Raw genomic sequence first — 7,411 nt, forward strand, 5'->3', positions numbered from 1 at the left:
AAACTCATAGCTCTTAATGCCCACAAAAAGAAACTGGAAACAGCATACACTAACAACTTGACAGAACACCTGAAAGATCTAGAACAAAAATAAGCTAAGATATACAAGAGGAGTAGACAGCAGGAAATAATCAAACTCAGGGTTGAAATCAACCAAGTAGAAACAAAAAGAACTGTACAAAATATCAACAAAACCAGGAGCTGGTTCTTTGAGAAAATCAACATGATAGATAAACCCTTAGCCAGACTAAACAAAGGGCACAGGGACAGTATCCAAATTAATAAAATCAGAACTGAAAAGGGAGACATAACAACGGAAATTTAAAAAAATCATCAGATCCTACTACAAAGGCTTATACTCAACAAAATTGGAAAATCTGGATAAAATGGACAATTTTTCTAGACAGGTACCAGAAACCAAAATTAAATCAGGAGCAGATAAACCATTGAAACATTCCTATAAACCCTAAAAAAATAGAAGAAGTCATTAAAAGTCTCTCCAAAAAAAAAAGTCCAGGGCCAGATGGTTTTAGTGCAGAATTCTATAAGACCTTCAAGGAAGACCTAATAACAATTCTCTTCAAGCTATTTGATCGAATAGAAACAGAAGGAACACTACCAAATTCGTTCTATGAAGCTCCCATTAAGCTCATACCTAAACCACAGAAAGACCCAACAGAGAAAGAGAACTACAGACCAATCTCTCTTATGAATACTGATACAAAAATACTCAATAAAATTCTGGCAAACTGCATCCAACAACAAATCAAAACAATTATCCATCATGAACAAGTAGGCTTTATCCCAGAAATGCAGGGATGATTCCATATTCGGAAATCCATCAATGTAATCCACTACATAAATAAACTCAAAGAAAAAAACACATGATCATCTCACTAAAAGCTGAGAAAGCATTTGACAAAATTCCACATCCCTTCATGTTAAAAGTCTTGGAAAGATCAGGAATTCAAGTCCATACCTAAACATAGTAAAAGCAATATATAGCAAGCCAGTAGAAAACATCAACTAAATGGGGAGAAAATGGAAGTGATCCCACTAAGATCAGGGACTAGACAAGGTGCCCACTCTCACCCTATCTATTAAATATAGTACTGAAAGTCCTAGGTAGAGCAATTAGACAACAAAAGGAAGTCAAAGGGATACAAATAGGAAAAGAAGAAATCAAAATTTCACTATTTGCAGAAGATATGATAGTATACTTAAGTGACCCTAAAACTTCCACCAGAGAACTCCTAAACCTGATAAACAACTTTAGCAAAGTGGTTGGATATAAAATCAACTCAAACAAATTATTAGCTTTCATCTACTCAAAGGATAAACAGGCTGAGAAAGAAATTAGGGAAATGACACCCTTCACAATAGCCACAAATAAAATAAAATGTCTTGGAGTGAATCTAACCAAGCAAGTGAAAGATCTGTATGACAAGAACTTCAAGTCTCTGAAGAAAGAAATTGAAGAAGATCTCAGAAGATGGAAAGATCTACCATGCTCCTGGATTGGCAGGATTAACTTAGTAAAAATGGCCATCTTGCCAATGGCAAACTACAGATTCAGTGTGATCCCCATCAAAATTCCAAATCAATTCTTCATAGAGATAGAAAGAGCAATTTGCAGATTCATTTGGAATAACAAAAATTCTAGGATAGCGGAGAACTATTCTCAACAATAAAAGAACTTCTGGGGGAATCACCATCCCTGACCTCAAACTGTACTACAGAGCAGTAGTGATAAAAACTGCTTGGTATTGGTACAGATACAGACAGGAAGATCAATGGAATAGAATTGAAGATCCAGAAGTGAACCCACACACCTATGGTCACTTTATCGTTGACAAGGGAGCTAAAACCATCCAGTGGAAAAAGGTCAGCATGTTAAACAATTGGTGCTGGCTCAACTGGAGGTCAGTATGTAGAAGAATGTAAATTAATCCATTCTTACCGCCTTGTACAAAACTCAACTCCAAGTGGATAAAGGACCTTCACATAAAACCACATACACTGAAACTAATAGAAGAGAAGGTGAACAAGACCTCGAATACATAGGCACAGGGCAGGAAGATCAATGCAATAGAATTGAAGATCCAGAAATGAGCCCACATACCTATGGCCACTTGATCTTTGACAAGGTGTTAAAACCATCCAGTGGAAAAGGACAGCATTTCAGCAAATGGTTCTGGTTCAACTGGAGGTCAACATGTAGAAGGATGAAAATCAATCCATTCATATCTCCTTGTACAAAGCTCAAATCCAAGTGGATAAAAGACCTTCACTTAAAAGCAGATACACTGAAACTAATAGAAGAAAAGGTGGGAAAGACCCTCGAATATCTAGGCACAAGAAAAAAGTTCCTCAACAGAACACCAGTGGCTTATGCTCTAAGAACAAGAATTGACAAATGAGACCTCATAAAATTGCAAAGCTTCTGTAAGGAAAAGACACTGTCAATAAGACAAAACAGCAACCAACAGATTGGGAAAAGATCATTACCAATCCTAGGTCCCATAGAGTGCTAATATTGAATATATACAAAGAATTCAAGAAATTAGACACCAGACAACAAAATAACCCCATTAAAAATGGGGTACAGAGCTAAACAAAGAATTCTCAACTGAGGAAACACGAATGGCCAAGAAGCACCTTAAGAAATTCTCAACATCCTTAGTCACCAGGGAAATGCAAATCAAACCAACTCTGAGATACCACCTCACACCAGTCAGAATGGCTAAGATCAAAAACTCAGGTGATAGTAGATGCTGGTGAGGATGTGGAGAAAGAGGAACACTCCTCCATTGTTGGTGTGGTTGCAAGCTGGTACAACCACTCTGGAAGTCATTCTGGTGGTTCCTCAGAAAATTGGACATAGCATTACCTGAGGACCCAGCTATACCACTCCTGGGCATATACCCAGAAAATGCTCCAACATATAACAAAGATATATGCTCCACTATGTTCATAGCAGCCTCATTTATAATATCCAGAAGCTGGAAAGAACCCAGATGCCCTTCAACAGAGGAATGGATACAAAATGTGGCACATTTACATAATGGAATATTATTCATCTATTAAAAGTAATGAATTTGAGAAATTCTTAGGTAAATGAATGGAACTTGAAAATATTATCCTGTGTGAGGTAACCCAATCACAAAAGAACACACATGGTATTTACTCACTGATAAGCAGAGATTAGCCCAAATTTGAAACAACAAAGATTCAACTACCAGATGACATGAAGCTCATGAGAAGAAAGTACAAGTGAGGATGCCTAGGTCTTTCTTAGAAGGAGTAACTAAATACTCAAAGGAGCAAATATGGAGACAAAGTGTGGGGACAGAAACTGAAGGAGAGGTTGTATGGAGACCATTCCACCTGGGTATTCATTCCATGGGCAGTCACCAAAAATAGACGCTGATTAGGATGACAGGAAGTGCATGCTGACAGCAGCCTGATAAGGCTGTCTCCTTAGAGGTCCCCCAGAGTCTAACATACCCAGAGGCAGACACTCACAGCTATCCATTAATCTGATCAAGGGTTCCCAATGGAGAAGTTAGAGAGAAGACTGAAGGAGCTGAAAGGGTTGGTGGCCCCATGAGGAGAGCAACAATACAAACTAGCCAGAGCTCCCCAGGGTCTAAACACCCACCTAGGAGCACATAGGAGGGACAAATGACTCCAGTTGTATATGTAGGGGAGGATGGCCTTGTTGGGCACAGGTGGGAGACAAGGTCATTGGTACCCTGAAGGCTGAGCACTGGGGGGGGGGAATCTGATGGTGGGGAGGGGGGCTGGGGGTAGGTGGGTAAACACCTTCATAGAAGCAGGAGGAGAGGGGATAGGATAAGGGGTTCCTGGGTGGTGGGGGAAATATGGTAAGGGGATAAAATTTGAAACGTAAATATTATATCCAATAAAAGAGGGGAAAAAAAAAGAAAAGTGGTTAGAACCAACATCCTTAATAAAATGTCAGCCCTCTAAAAAATTACCTTAATACTAAAATTTGTTTTGAGAATTGTATATTGCAGAATACACAGCCTTGGTGTATCTACTCATCGAGCATACTGAGCAGACCTGCTCAAACATCTGAGGTCCTGGAATTCCATCTGGATGCAGTGAAGACACAGCATCAGAGGCTTATCAATTCACTCTTCCCCCCACCCCTCTTCTAATATCTTAATGCCCTTAATCAGCTTGAAGAAGTTAATGAATAGTCAGCGCCCCTATTCCCTGGGCTTGGGGACTAAGGTGGTAAATATTGGTCCTGTCTTCTAGGGAAAAGTAGTGGTTTTGGGGAATAGGGAGGATTAGCTAGAATTTATTGCACAGCTATAACCTATTGGTAGAAATATGTACAATTATTATCAAGATGAAGTTATAATTTCTTAAATGGTACAAATTTACTCTGATTTCAAATTTAAGGTTTTCATTGGTACGAGCTTCTTATTGATATAAAAGTGAAATGAGTATTGATACTCTCATAGCATCGTAACCTGTATAACACACTTAGGAATACAAGGCTTAGACCCAGTCCTTCTTTAACTTTTTAAAATGATTTGAGATGGTTAGCCTGTGAGTTAAGGGAATATAGCAAATTCATGGCTTGGAGTTTATTGTTAGGGTGTTTTCTATGTTTTATTTAGAAATAGCTGAGTGGAGTTAACAGACAACAGTCCAGATTACCTTACATGGATAGTTGGTTTTCAACACATCACAAATCCACAGAATAAAAGCAAGCTGGGCAGACCTGCTCAAACCTCTGAGGTCTGGGAATTCCATCTGGAGGCAGTGAAGACACAGCATCAGAGACTTATCAATTCACTCTTCCCCCCACTCCTCTTCTAATATCTCAACGCCCATAGTCAGCTTGAAGAAGCTAATGAAGAGTCAGGGGCCCCATTCCCTGGGCTTGGGGACTAAGGTGGTAAATGTTGGGCTGTCTTTCTAGGTGAAACGTAGTGGTTTTGTTGGAATAGAGAGGATTAGCTAGGGTTTATTGCATAATCTGCTTTCTTTCATACTATTAAGAGTTTTTCTTGATTCATCCAAAATGGCTCCCTCAGTAAAGTTGTTTCTCAAAAATTCTTTCACGGGTTTGTTTTCATGAAATAAAATATTATAAATCATGCTGTGTGGGATTCTAAGAAAGAGTCTTACTGTTTGAAAGGCTAGTGGCACTCATTGTTATTAGCAAATGGAAGCTTGATATTACTGAATGTAGGGATATACTAGCTTTTTGCTGTCGCTGGTATTTATAAAATTGAAACACTGGGATTATGGTGGATAGACATGGAAAATGAACTTGCGTCAGACAGTGCCAAAGCACAACGATGCTTCAGTAAAAGAAATGACTGCTCATGTTGCCCATTATATGAAATAATGTTTGGAGTATGTACATGTACCGAGAGAGTAACTATGTGAAACTGAACATTATTTCTTGTCAGGATCCAAATAGAGAAGGACCGAGGCTTTGAAAGTTTTGAAGGACACTGACCGGGTTGATATATTATGGTGGATGAGCTTCAAGACTTGTTTTATCCTTCTGAAACTAAAAATTACCATCAATAATTCTTGATAGGAGTAAGCAGGCTTGCTGTTTAAAGACTATACACAGGCCTCAAAGGAGGTGGGTATCTTACAAGACAAGGCTGTCTCTCCCCAGGCTCTATTGTCATCAGTCCTTGCTATCATACTTCTCATGAAGTAGTAGGTCTACTCAGGGAGTAGAAGGATGATGAAAAGAATCTAAAAAAACCTGCATGATATCATTTGAAATTATTATTAATCATTTTATTCATTTACCATGTTATCCCCTTTCCTAGTTTCCCCTCCAGAAATAGCCACTCTTTCCCTTTACTTCTAAGAGGGTGCTCCCCACCCACCCACCCACTCCTGCCTCACCATTCTAGCATCCCCCTCACTGGGGGCATCAAGCCTCCATAGGATCAAGTGACTTCCACTCCTATTGATGTCAGATGATGCAGTCTTCTGCTACATATGTAGCAGAAGCCATGGACCGGCCAATATATACACTTTAGTTGGTGCTTTAGTCCCTAGGAGCTCTGAGAGGTCTGGTTAATTGATTAATGTTCTTGATGTGAAGTGAGAAAAACGTTCAAATATTAGAAACTAAAGATCTTGAACATACTATTTAAAGGTAGAAGAAAATAAAGGTAATTAAAGGAAATTATATAAATGTTTCTGACTTTTCCTCCTTATAAATGGTTCTGTTTACTGGTTGAAATGCATTGCTCATACAGTACTGCTTGGAAGCTTAGTAAAGAAAGCAACATACTTGAATGTATCTACTGTAAGAGAATGAATAACTGAGGCAACTAACCATGATTCTTGGAATGGGTAGCCAAATTATGGTGCTTGCTCAAACCTACCCCCTGCAGACAAACTATGCTTAGATTTCAGTTGAAGCTACATCATTGCCTAGCTTCTGTCCTTTTCTATCTTATTCCTTCTTTTAAAAAATAATTTATTTTTAATTACATGTATATTGGTGTTTTGTCTGCTTGTATGTTTTTATGGGGGTTTTGGTATCTCCTGGAACTACATTAAACAGCCATTCCATTAGCAATGTAAGGATTAATACATATATGAAGCAAAAATGTGAGAAATTTACATTAGTACAGACTAAAACATTCTCTTATCTTTAAACTTTTAGTTAAGATAGCAAGGTTTCTCTTTCTCCCTCCTACACCAATGTTGAACCTAAGGATCTCAGACAAGCTCAGCAAGTGCTCTGTCACTGAGCTATGAAGCCAGTCTTAAGTTGATGTTTAAAATGACCAAGTAATCAGTTCTAAAAATACTTAGAAACAATTGAAAAGTTCATAATTGATGTGATACTCGCTTTTAATTTCACTATTTCCCAACAGACTATAGAGTAATAAAATATTTTAAAAGGGAAATTCCAATGTTTTTATGGGACAAGAATCTTTGACTCAAGAATTAAATTAACTCCATGTAAAAAATGTACCTTGATCTATTTTGAGAATAATTTTAGTCTAGAGAATGTTTTAAAAATATAAATCTATATACTACTTCTATGATATCATAGAGACTGACTAGACATTCTGACAGTTCAGAAAGGTAACAATCCTAGTATCTACTTACTATGAGTAAGAGCATTTATTGTTAAAAAAAAAAAAAAAGATTAGTGTTCTTAGGTAATTTTTAAATGTTCAACAAACCTATTCTTTAAGAACAAACAAATAAACAACTCTCAATATCTTAAATTGGAAGACAGGGAAGAAGAAACGAGTAGGGGGGGAGAGAAAAGAGGGAGAAAGAAAGGGAAAGGTGAGACCAACAGAGAACAATTTTACTTCAAAGAGTTTAACTTCAGGCTAAAGAAGTAGCTCAGTAGCTAAGAGCACTTGTTCTTACAA

Source organism: Arvicanthis niloticus, chromosome X, assembly GCF_011762505.2.
Source record: "Arvicanthis niloticus isolate mArvNil1 chromosome X, mArvNil1.pat.X, whole genome shotgun sequence".
Taxonomy (NCBI): Eukaryota; Metazoa; Chordata; class Mammalia; order Rodentia; family Muridae; genus Arvicanthis; species Arvicanthis niloticus.